We start from the raw sequence: 13,707 nt of genomic DNA on the forward strand, positions 1-13,707 counted from the left end.
AATTTGACAATCTTTTGGCATTGAGATGGGCCTTTAGGGGGTGAGAGGGGGGTGAAGTTGGCACTTAATCGATCTGCCAGGATATTGGCAATATCCTTGGGATCAGTATATTTAATGCCATTCTGTTGTAGCTCAGAGCAGATATGAGCATAACCATTTAGATTCTTGACATAACTATAGAATGCCTTGTGGCTGTCTTTGGAATCTTTGGCAATTTTATTTTCATAACTAGCTTTGGTAGATTTTATGAGGGATCTCGGCTTCTTACCGAGGCTGGTAAGGGGGGGGTTGCATCCTGGGATTTTCCTCTTTTCTGCAACAGTTTCTTCCTTCTGTTGTATAGTTTAATTATGGCAGGGGACCACCAGATTGGCTTCCTTTTTTTGGAGGAGACCTTCTTGGTTCTATTTGGGATGGCATGATTCATGCACGAGTGGATGTGCTCGTACAGTGCCTTAGTGTAGGATTCAGCAGTCTAACTTTCAGATCCCATCTGCATGGGTGTTGTGAGTTTTGTCATTTGAGTAACATGAAGTTGACTTTGGAGAAATTTTTTTTACAGAGGTTTCCTTACTAGGGGGTGGGGGTGGGATGTGGATGTCAAGGGTGATTAGCTTATGGTCAGACCAGACCAATGAGGGGGTGACCGCCGGTATGGAGCATCTATCTCCCATGTTGGTAATGACCAGGTCTAGGATATTGGAGCCCCTGGTGGGACAATGGATTAGTTGATCCAGGACGTTGGAATTTATGAATTCCAAGAACCGTTGGGAAAAGGTGTTGGTACCAGAGTAGTTTTCCCAGTTAATGGCAGGGTAGTTGAAATCACCCAGTATTAGGGCGTTTGGTTGTATCTTATTATTTTCCAGTATGTTTAGAAAGGTGTAGTGAGAATCTTGGGGCATGGTGGGGGATCTGTAGCAAGCTACAGTTTGGATTGCAGTCTTACCTAGTGTTAGTTGCACCTGGGGAATTTCAGATGCACTGTGTTGGGCAACTAGCCTGGAGGTGTGAATATGGACACTCCTCCACCTTTAGTGTTTCAGTCTTGGTTTGGTGGTGAAAAGGTGGTAAGAGTTGTAGCCTGGTATTGCAGGGGTGCTCTCTGGAGCCTTGAACCAGGTCTCCGTTACTGCACAGATATTGATGTTCTCCATTTTTAGGAGTGCCTCGACAGAGTGCATTTCGAGGTTTAGACTTCTAGCATTGAGTAGCATTACCTTCAGATTTTGCATGCTTCTATCTGTTACGGTGGTGGTTTTGTCCTTTGAAGCTTGCCTAAAAAAGGCACTATAGGGGTGGCAAGAGCTATAGCCAGTAACCTGAATCCCAGGGGCGACAGATGCAGACCTTCTCTGGCAAAGCATCATGGTTTGTCGATCATGTCATCCCAGGCAGACAGATACTGGATCTCCTTTGAACGACACCAGAAGCTTAGCCAATTGTTGAAGTCAATCATTTTGTCCTTATACTGTGGTATAATTCTGGGCGAAGGCAGGATGCTACTCAGGGCTAGGGTCATACCTGCCTGGGCCACATGATCCGAGAGCTCTTCCATGTCTCTTCATGTAGTCCAGGGACATACGTCTCAAGTCATTCACTCCAACATGGACATGAGTCATATCTGTACTTGTTGTGGAGTGACTTGTGTGCATGCGTATGTGGCGGATCCTGGCACCTGACAGGCAGCTGACTGTAATTTTCTCCTTGTTCAGCCTGGTGAGTGGGACATCAGTGTGCCTGACTATAGAGTCACCTATGACTAAAGTGTTGGGTACGTTGTCTTGCCTTAAGGGCTGTTGTTGGGTGGCACACTGGTGTTGTGAGCTGTGTGTCACTTTGGTTGTGACTGGTGTTTATTTGCATTTCAGCTTCGGAGGTCCTTGTTGCTTGGGCAGGTTAATGTTAAGGGCCTCCGCATATGTAGGTTTAGTGTTGCTATGTGTGGGTGTTGGTGTGGGTTTTGAAGGGCTATGTGTTGCTTGAGGTGTAGTGCAGGTGTTAACTTTCTCCTCTTGACTGTCTAGCACAATCCTGGCTGGAGAGAGCTTTGCTTCCAGTTTGGTTATGTAAGTGCATCTCTCGCAGGTTGTAGTGTTGGGTGGTAGGAGGAGAGGGTTGTCAGTGTACATCAGGCAGTTGCTGCATTGCCCCAGTATGCCCAGATTCAGCATGTGGACAGGAGAATTCACCAGAAGCTGACCCATCGACATGCCTGTTTAGGTGCTTTTTTTTGTAAAGTACAAGAGCTGTTTTCCCTTACCTTTGCAAGGTACTTTGCAATTCTAGGCTGTTTAGTGCCTACGATTAATTTCTCCTTATTAACAAGGAGAGTTGAGTGCTTATATCAGTTTAAGTCTTCCTAGTGCTTTCCAGCAGGTTCTAGAGCAAGTGCTAGTCACAGGGGTTCAGATTTTAGTGCTACTACTGAGAAACCAGCTAGTTCTAAGGGAAATTTTAACCGCAGCCCCGCGGTGCTGCACAATGCCTAAAACGCGCAAAACACACGTTTTTAAGCCAGAAAGGGATAGAAATCAGCCCAAAATGGCTAATAAAATTACAATTTCAGAGCTGGAAACCACTCCTCTAGTGTTAGATAGGCAGTACAATGCTTACCACTCCCACTGGTAAGCAGCAAAACTTCCCTCTACCAGAGCAAGGTCTGCATAGCTCTGAACACAGAAAATAAAGTCCTGAAACCAGCAAAGCCTGGGATCTGGACTATACTAGCTAGGAAAGGCAGGAAACAAGCAAACAAGATAGTATTTTTTTTTTTGGTTAAAACAGGCTAAACAATGCAATAATACAGTAAATAAACACAGAAAAGGCTAACACACCTGAGTGTACAGCCCTAAACAGTAAATGCAATTAAAACTCTACAAAACTGGCAATTTAAAACATTTTAAATGAAGCAAGGCAAGTGCACAACTGAAAAACAATTTAAGAGGCAGTAATACAATAGAATAAGTAGCTAGTATACATATACAGAAAAGTCTATATACAGAAAAGCAACTAAAACAACACAAACAATTCAGATGCATTGCAACCTACAGCACTTGAGTTGTAGCAATATTAAGGCAAATACAGTTTTAATAAATGCACTAAAATATACTCTACATTTCCAAAATGTTTCAGAAGCACAGTCATAACACAAGGAGATTCAGGCAATTATTTTAAGAAAGGAGGAACAGAAGGAAAGAAACTATTAGGTAGAATGAGCTGATGACACTGGACTGGGAAGTGTGTCCAAGATCAAATTTATAGTAGGGGCGGGCAACTGCTGGCCTAACACTACAGAAATTTTTATCACAGCAGAAAACCAGCAGCGAGCCAATAACTATGAAATACAGTACAAGCATGCAGTATACAATAAAACTGCTAGAAATATCTAGAATAAGCAATAACTACTAAAAAATAAGCAAAAAACAGGCTACTTATTGCTATATATCACAGATCAGGTGCTCCTCCTCAGATAGCTGTGTGTGTAATGGCTGAAACACTTAAGTTAACTTCTTAAGTAACAAAGTTGAAACCTGAAACAAATTTATAAAAAGCTCAGAAGAACCAATGAAGTACTTTCTCCAAGCGGTAGACGTGGCAACCCAACTACACAATGACCATAAACACTAAAGTCTCATTAAAGTGAGGGATAGTCTTTGCTAACTAAGAGGGCCTGGACAATGGGCTCAGAAAACAGCCTCTAACAAACAACTAGGCCCACAAACACAATTAGGAATATGAAGAATATTACAGCTACTACCTAAACTATTTTAGACAGAACACACAACAGAAATGTTTATCACAGCAGAAAACCAGCAGTGAGCCAATAGCTATGAATTACAGTACAAGTATGCAGTATACAATATATATCAAAGACAGGCATTAAATGTACATCTGACCACTGACTACTTTTGCTAATGGAATGTATCTGCCAGATTCAGCATGAGACAGCATCAAATCAGAACATAGCTTGTTAACACACTAAAAAAGGTAGTCTCTTCCTTGTTATACTTTCCAGTAAAGGTCTTAAAAGAAAGAAGCATATGGGCATAACAAAAAAAAATCTGAAGGCTGCCCACAATGATGTGGAGACCTAAAGGAAAGAGGCCTCTCAAAAGGTGCTAAGAATACAGCTAAAAAACCCGCTGACATATGGCTAAACAATTTTATTTTGACAGATGGTATAATTTGGAACAGCTTTAGCAAGGGGGTGGGGGTTTAAGAACCAATTAAATTTGCATCACGTCATTTAAAGAAATGAAAATGCCCTCACTCAGGAATACAATGACCATGGGCTTTTTTTTTTTTTTTACATGCACCTCTGTTAAGACTGTTCTGGTCTTCATTGCAAACCTCCCTCTCTTTCTCTCTCCATTGCATACTGGGGTTGGGGTCACTGCAGAAAATCTTCCCCTGTATCCAGTGCACACACCCTCTTATTTAGAATTAAATTAACAAGCATAGGGCCTTGCAGATGTGCAAATGCTATCTATAGATTCATAGACTGTTGCTAGGCTAACAAACCAGGGGAGGGGCTTTCTAAGCCTAGCCAAGTCTTCCCGAAAGTATAATGATATTCTGTATCTAAACAGGATGTCGAGGGACAGGCATTTATAAGCTATCTCTGTCCATAAGGGACACGGGTACCAGGCCCGGTGTAAATTTCCTATTCCCCATCCACTGTTCTAGGTTATGCTTAAACTGGGTAATAGATGAACTCAGCTTCACATGGATGGGTAACTTGTTCCAAAGGAGGGGCAGTCTCTGGGACACGTATCCGTCTCTCCAGCATGTTCTGTTTAAGTCACAGACAAAATTCAGGTCCCTAGTCTTTGTATTTCTGGTACTCTGACTTATGAATATTTGAAGATTCATAAGTGTGGAGTTTGTGGATCCATTGTAAGGCAGGCAGAGATCACTCCTCAGCAATCTATAGCAGGCTGAGTAGAGGGAAAGGGCTTTAAGGCTCTTTGCATAAGGCAGGTTTATTATGCCTTGTATACTTTTTGTAAGGAACTTTTGAGGTCGCTCTAGCTGCTGAACATGTCTGGTCAGGTACATACCAAAGGGAGCATTCTATTCTATGATTGGTCTGATAAGGATGGAGTACATTGGAATAATTACCTCTTTAAACCTAGATGCCATGTCCTTACTTAGAAGTTGCACAACATAAATGGATTTCCTCACCACTGTTGCCACATATTAGATGAATGTAAGGCTACTGTTTACGTGCATATTCAGATCCCCGACCACTAGGCCGACTCTTAGGGTTGTAATATCAACATGGTAATTAGCCAGGATGGTTGACATCCCAAAGGGTACACTTGTGCATTTCTTAGCATTGAGTTTAAGACCATGGCTTTGACACCATTTGTCAGAGACAGGCCTAGAAGAATGCTAGTGTCTACAAGGGAGTTGATGATAATCCCCAGCTTGCAATCATCTGCAGACTTAGTCAGCCATAAACCTTCAGCATTTGCTTCCATTTCAGTGAAATAGATGTCAAAAAGGAGTGGGCTCAGTACAAAGCCCTGGGGGACTCCACTAGTAAATGGCCTCTTGGTGGAGGTGTCCTCACCTATTTTGACCTCCTGGGTCGTATCATTAGCCAGTTGGCTATCCAGCTGGTGATAAAAGGGTGTATACCTAAATTAGTATGCCTGTCTATAATGCCTGAGTAGGGTATTGTATTAAAAGCCTTGGCCAGGTAAAGACAGGCTGTGTGCACTGTTCCCTAGTAATGGTTGGGGGTATTGTGTTATGTGGTATTTCCTTTGGACTGTCGGGGGGATTTGAGCTGAATCTGTCAGCCAAAAGGTTAGCAATGGCTTCCGGTTCAGTGTGAGTGATGCCATTTACAATAAGTTCTGCACACTGTTGTGCATTTTCTCTGATGTTACGGACACAGCTGTAGAAAGCTTTGTGGTTGTCCTTTGCCTGACAAGCTATTTTTTCTTCAAATTTAGCCTTTGAAGTATTAATTAACCCTCTTAGCTGCATGTTTAGATTGGTCAGGGTGCTTGTACTATATATGGCTTTGTTCCTCCAACGCTTGGCCAAGATTTTTTTTCTTTTTGTTGTATAACCGATTGATACTGTGATTCCACCGGGGTGGCCTGCCCTTTGAGTTTGTCTTATTTTTAATACGAGTGGGCACAGCTCTCTCTCTCCTCTTCTCTCTCTCTCTCTCTCTCTCTCTATGCAGTTATCAATATGGCTGTGCAGAAATTCTGTGAAAAGCTCACTGTATGGTATGGTGTTTACTGGGTTTGTGGGTGCCTGGAATTTAGCCAAGGTGTTGCTTACTGGAGAGATGTTAGCCTTGGAATAGTTCCTAAAGGGGTTTGGTTTTCGCTGGATGACCAGATTTAAATTTTATTTGAAGTAACACTGACTTATGGCCAGATATGATCAGCAAAGACATTACATCGGGTGCTGAACATCGGTCCCTCATGTTCGTGAGTACAAGGTCAACTATGTTTATATCTCTGGTAGGGGAATGGACCAACACTCCCAGAATGTTGGTATAAAGAAAGTTTAGGAATCACTGAGCTTGTGCATTAAAAGTGGTGTGTGTAGGATTCCCAATCTACAGAGGGATAGTTGAGATCACCCAAGAATATGGTAATGGGTTGAACAATGAGGGACTCGAGTACATTGAAATAGGTAGTATGGGTTTCCTGGGAAACTGAGGTGGACCTATAGGTTGCAAGAATATGATAAAACACCTTGTTTATGGCAAGATGCACACGTATGAGTTCCAGTGGGTCATACACTAACTAGTGTGGATGTGAGATTGTTTTTAATATGGATTAAGACTGCTCCATCCTTATTAGTTTCCTCCTGTGCAGTAGCTGGTCTAAAGGTGTGAAAGGCATTATAACCTTGCACTGCTGGGGTACTCTCAGCAACTTTAAATGATGTCTCCATTACTACACAGATGTCTACCCTCTCTCCAGGGAGAGGAAGGCTTGCAGGGAATGGAGTTTTTTATTAAGATTTCTAGCATTCAGCAGTACAACCTTCAGATATTCCATTATAGGTTTAGTTAACTCAGTAGGTTAATCAGTTTGGCATTGGGGGTGAAAAAGGTCTTTGCCAATATCCCAAAGCCTAGCAGGGATAAGTGCAGACCATCCCTGGCAAAGCAGTATGGTCTGACAACAATGTCTTCCCAGGCTGGCAAATATTTCACCCCCCTGGACTGACACCAGAAGCTAAACCAATTGTTAAAAATCAATAATTTTCTGCTGGTAACATGCGATCATCCTTGGAGAAGGTAGTACGCTGCTCAGTGCTACGCTCATACTTGATTGAGACATATAATCAGTGATCTTGATCATGTCTCGCTTCATACAGTCAAGGGAGGTACTTCTCAAGTCATTAACACCCACATGGACCATGACGGAGTCATACTGGTACCTGTGGTTCACTGACCTGAGTGCCTGTGACTTGATGGATCCTAGCCCGGAAAGGCAGCTAACCATGACTCTCCCCTTACTCAGTATGTTGAGGGGGACATCAGTGTGCCTCACTATAGAATCACCAATGACCAGGAAATTTGGATGTGTGCTGGTTTGCCTTAAAGGCTTAGGAGTGGAAGCATTGGATACATTGCTACTATGTGTAGCTGCTGGTGATGTTTTAACTGAGTGTTTATGTAATGGCTAAGGACCCTTTCTCTGACTGTACTGCGCAGGAGGTCTTAGTGTTTTACGAAGGTTACTTCCAAGTGCCTCAGAATAAGTAGTTTTATACATAGGATCTTTACCCTATGCAGTAGGAGTGGTACAAGTGTCACTGACAACCTCTATAGATTAGTTTTGGTTGTATGAGAGTTTTGCCTCAAGTGTTTTTACACCTCCCTCATACTGTATCTGTTTTATTAAGAGCAACTGGATTGTCAGTGTACATGAGGCAATTGCTACAATGCCTTAGAATACTCATCTCAACCAGACTGGCTACTGAGAGTCGGAAAGTGCATATCTATGGCTAGTGATCTACTAGGGACAAGTGAGGAAAACTTAAATATTGAACAAGTCAATAAGACAAGGAAATTGATGAGCAATACTGAGCTAGGAGAAAACTAGTAGTTACATTAAAAAAAATCTGTCTAGACAGTAATACCACACAAGTACAGACCGCAAACCTTCCTAATGTAAAATAACTGTTTTGGAGCCCAAGTCCTTAAATCAGAACAAAGACACTTAGAATAACAGGCACAATAAGCCTTCACAAGCTATTCCCAGCTCAGAAGGGTGTAAGCTATTGTCTCCTGCCACAAGAGTACAGACCACAAATCTTCCTAATGTAAAAATAACTGGTTTAGAGCCCAAGTACTTAAATCAGAACAAAGCCACTTAGAACAGGCATAATAAGCCTTCAACAGCAATTCCCAGCTCAGAAAGTCGGAAGCTACCCTGTCCTCCCACAGCAGTGCAGACCACAAGCCTTCTTAAATAAAATAACTGGCCTGGAGTCCAAGTGCTTAAACCACAACTAAAACACTTTTAGAAGAGCAGGCACAATAAGCCTTCAGCAAGCAATTCCCAACTCAGAATGTACAAGCTACCTGAAGAGCGTAGACCACAAACCTTTTTATGTAAGATAACTAGTTTAAGCTTAGACAATCTTCAAAGGGTCCTCCAGCTACAGTGGCTAACAGCTGAGGCCTCTTTCCTAATAGCTATCACTTTTTCTTTGATCTTCAAAGATCTCTACCTCTTGTGTTTTGAGGTATGCGCACCCAACTGTAACATGCTGGCATTACTAATCAGAGCTGCAAAACAGTATCAGTATCCAGGCCAAGGGTCATGTCACAGCTGGAACTAAAATATAAAAAAAGAAACTAAGCAAGGATTTATATCCTAAAGGGAAATAACTAAAGGGCATGAAATACCCGAAGCAGATGGCAGGATCCAAAAGGAGAGTAAAGACAGCTTGTACAGTGGCATACAGGACTGAAACCAACAATGACCAAGCAAACATGAGCTTCGCTAATAGCTCTAGCACTTGATAGTACAGGAGAGGGAAAATGGGTGTGCATGTACATGAGGGCAACACATTTGCAGTTGATTTCTATGGTGGGAACCGAGGGAACTAATGTGTAGTGCCTCCACTGTTGAAATCCCCTTGGGGAAGTGCAAAGCTGATGCCTGCTGCATGTCCTACTCACAGGTTTTCACTGCATAAGAGCTTAATTAGGAAAAATCATACCATTCCTGACTTAATGATGACCCCTTCAATCCAATCCCCACCCTTTGGCAACCATTCTAAAGACTTAAACCTTCCCTGTATATTAAAGGCCACACATGTATGAAATGCCTCTCCTCATTGGACAATCCCATCAAATGGGGCAGAATCAACCTTTGGTACATCGGACAACTGTTCAGTGAGAAAAGTGATCACTTCACATACCCTCTCTGTAAGATTATGCTCAACAATATACTAAGGTTGAAAGTAATTTTGCTACAAATATGCAACATAAATAAGGAATAAGATAATGCTTGCTTAAATGCAGAAACAGAGTTTAGTAATGCGTGATTAGCATCCATACTAAATGACTGTTGCTTAAAAAAATAAGGAACTTGCTTATGAGTGTATTACACACACATCAAGAAAGCTGACTTCTTACAGACATGACAAGAATGTAATTTGCTTTCTTTACAGAACTGACAACAGGACATGTTTTTCCAAGAAAGTTTATCCACAAGGCGTTTCCTTAAAAATATGCTTTTCTCCACTTATCAGCATTTGCACAAGAACAGATGTGTCAGCATTTGTGTCATCAAGGCAGTATCTTTCCAAAACTAAGAGGGTGTGTGTTTAACTAAAAACATATATAAAGTCTGTATTAAATCCAGTTATGTTAGGGGTAATGGTAGGGACACATTTGTCCTGAGGTAAATGTTATATCTCTCAGATCATCTGTACTATATGAGAAGTAAAGTAGAACATTTTCTGAAGCTGTAACAGAAGTATGTGTGGTTTATTATAAAAGTTATTTGTTACTGCTCTTAAAGACAGGTGCTGCAAAGTATATTCTCTCATCAGTGTATATTCTGCATGTTTCTGTATGCAACAGACTGTGAATGCAACCTATAACCAGACTTTGATTGCTGCAGAATCCAGCCAGCAAAACTGAGTGTCTTAAGAAGACTTCAAATCCATCACAGTAAGCATCAGATTAACAGCACAGTGCTGTAGCACCATAAAATTAAATTTTCAATGGCGCGCTAGTCTGCATTCGAACACAGAGGGAGTTGTAAGCCCTGCAGAGGTTTTACACTGACTGTGTGAGCAGCATTGCAAAAGGGTATAAAATAAAGCTACAGGAAGAAACATCTCATTCCTTCTTGACAATACTCTTTCGGGGGGACAGCATTAGAAATATTGGTAAACAGATTAAACCTGACAGGATAAGAAATTTTACAAGTTGCTAATAGCCATCATGCTAGTTATTAGTATTAAATTGTATTTACAACCTCTTAAACTGTAAAGCTATGCAAGAGATGACTTAAAATTGCTTTATTAAAGCTATACAAGAAAAAGTAAAGATATGTAAAAATCGAGCAAGAATGGTCACTATTTTTTTAATATGTTTTCAATGTTGGTATGCAAAAAGCATAGTTACCTCTGGTGGCAATTTCACTAGATACTTCTAAAGAAACACAAGAATTTTCCAAGATTTTGCTTGATGTTAATGTACTAAATTTGTAGATTGGACTATGTACAAATACAAAATAATTAAATAATTAAGTACAAATGAAATGAATGTCTAGCAATGAATATGTGTAGAAAACCATGCTGTTAAACAAAATGGGTCCAGGATAGCTACTAGATTGAAATGCATGAATAGCAAAGTCTGTGTAAATACATACTGTATAGGATACATTGTAATAAGTTCAAAAGTAATTTGTCAAGTTGTAATATTATCACTGATTTTAAGTTGGAATCTTATTGGTTACCCCAATTAAAGAAAAATTAAATATTGTATTCATACATATAATGGACTAATATGTACATAACATTCTTTAGTATATACATCGTTTTTTTTTAAATCCTTAAGTATTAAATATACTGAAATAATTGCATTCAAATATTTATTATCTAAGCCCAGTTCAGTACTTGTTCAGTTCACTGTCAACCAAGATATTAATGGGCAGTGCAGAGACATGACCACAATGTTATGGTTAAAATGACATTGAAACTGTATATTTTCAGCAGTGTATAAATGCTTGGCGTAGCACATAGTTTTTGCCTCTTATAGATATTAGTCTATCTCTAATCTTTTGATATAAAATAATCAATAAAAGTAAAGAGTTAATTCAACAAGTTGCAAAGAGTTAATAAAAGAGTTCTAAGTTATAAATTATTGCAAAAGAATAAATTAATCAAGTTATAAAATAAAACTAAAGCAGACACAGCTCATAACTGATAAAATATTTTCACAGAATGGTCTGTAAAAGAAAAAGTTGTTAAATATATTCAGTTTTAGTAGTAATACTTGATATCATTTTATTAACTATGTAATATTGCATTTTGACTTGTGCATCAAAAGAAGTCTAAAGGTTTTGATTCTTAAAGTGTTTTGTATATAATGTGATCAAAATAAATATCAGTATAAAGTGTTTTGAGTATGTTATAAAATAAAAAGAGGGAATTGTTAAGATTATGCTCAACACTATACTAAGGTTGAAAGTAACTTTGCTACAAATATGCAACATAAATAAGGAATAAGATAATGCTTGCTTAAATGCAGAAACAGAGTTTAGTAATATGTGATTAGCATCCATACTAAATGACTGTTGCTTAAAAAAATAAGGAACTTGCTTATGAGTGTATTACACACACATCAAGAAAGCTGACTTCTTACAGACATGACAAGAATGTAATTTGCTTTCTTTAAAGAACTGACAACAGGACATGTTTTTCTAAGAAAGTTTATCCACAAGGCGTTTCCTTAAAAATATGCTTTTCTCCACTTATCAGCATTTGCACAAGAACAGATGTGTCAGCATTTGCGTCATCAAGGCAGTATCTTTCCAAAACCAAGAGGGTGTGTGTTAACTAAAAACATATATAAAGTCTGTATTAAATCCAGTTATGTTAGGGGTAATGGTAGGGACACATTTGCCCTGAGGTAAATGTTATATCTCTCAGATCATCTGTACTATATGAGAAGTAAAGTAGAACATTTTCTGTAGCTGTAACAGAAGTATGTGTGGTTTATTATAAAAGTTATTGGTTACTGCTCTTAAAGACAGGTGCTGCAAAGTATATTCTCTCATCAGTGTATATTCTGCAAGTTTCTGTATGCAACAGACTGTGAATGCAACTATAACCAGACTTTGATTTCAGCAGAATCCAGCCAGCCAGCAAGACTGAGTGTCTTAAGAAGACTTTAAATCCATCACAGTAAGCATCAGAGTAACAGCACAGTGCTGTAGCACCATAAAATTAAATTTTCACTCTCTAGGAAATTCATCAAATATAGCTACTGTTTTGCTCCAGGTGAGAGGCAAGCAAACACATTACTCAGGGCTCCTGTCATAGTGGACTCCATTATAAGACACACAGATAACAAAATCACCAAAGTGAACAAGGAGATAATAGTTGCTTATCTGGAGCCAGGATTCGTATGCACTCAGGTCACTACAATATAGATACCAGTATGATCCTATCATAGTCCATATGGGCATAATAACCTGAGACATGCCTTCCTGGACTAATTGAAGACGGACATTACTAATCTCCCTGAATACATGCCTCAGGCAGGCATGTGCCTTGCACTGAAAAGCATTCTACCCTCACCAAGAATAATGCCATAGTATGAACAAAAGATAACTCACTTCAATAATTGGCTTAGTTTCTGGTATCTTTCCAGGGGGATTCAATATCTGTCAGCATGGGAGGACATGGTTAAACTACCTTGCTTTGCAAAGAATGCTCTACACCTGTCCCTCCAGGCTTCTAAGTATTGACTAAAACTTTATCCACCTCCTTAGAGCCTTTTTAGGCAATGCCAATTTGTCAAACCTACTGACATAGCAAATAAAAAACAAAGGCGTTACTGCTCAGTGCTAGGAGCCTAAACAAGAAACTCCACACCCTACAAGCTCTTCTCACTCTGGAAAATATAGATATCGATGCCATTACCAAGACATGGTTAAACCACAGAATGTTCTCTGTCAGTGCAGGCTTCAGTTCATTTCACACATTTAGAAAATCAGCTACACAAAAAAGGACAAAAGGTGGTGGAGCTTCACTCTACATTAGCAACAAGTATGCCTGTAGGTTGGTTAAGCAGGACAATGCTCTGGAGTTTATTCACCAATAAATCACCACAGACAAAGTCCTTCACCATATCCTAGAAAGCTATAGGTCACACTATGTCCCAAGAATACCATAGCTCATACCTAGACATACTGGAGACCCTCACAGTTAAACCAAATGCCTCACTCACAGGAGACTTTAATTATCCCTCTATAGACCAGGAAACACACACTGCCTCAAACCCTTAACCATACTGATTCCCGGTCTTTATTACACAAATACTTTTGGCCACACAGTGCACACACCCACCACAGGTTCAAACATACTGGACCCGATACTCACCAATATGGGAGAGCACTGCACACCCCCAAGTGTCACATCCTTACTGGTGAGATCAGACCACAAACCAGTCTCCTTCAAAATAAAAATCAA

General features: G+C 40.0%; 1 protein-coding gene across 1 annotated transcript in view; it reads right to left on the minus strand.

The window, feature by feature from the left end:
- NEMP1 (nuclear envelope integral membrane protein 1) overlaps nucleotides 1–13,707 on the minus strand; it is a 420,672-nt gene that overhangs the window by 77,478 nt on the left and 329,487 nt on the right. The window lies entirely within an intron of this gene.

This window comes from Protopterus annectens, chromosome 9.part0 (genome assembly GCF_019279795.1).
Source record: "Protopterus annectens isolate FY-2018-M chromosome 9.part0, PAN1.0, whole genome shotgun sequence".
NCBI classification, from domain to species: domain Eukaryota; kingdom Metazoa; phylum Chordata; order Ceratodontiformes; family Protopteridae; genus Protopterus; species Protopterus annectens.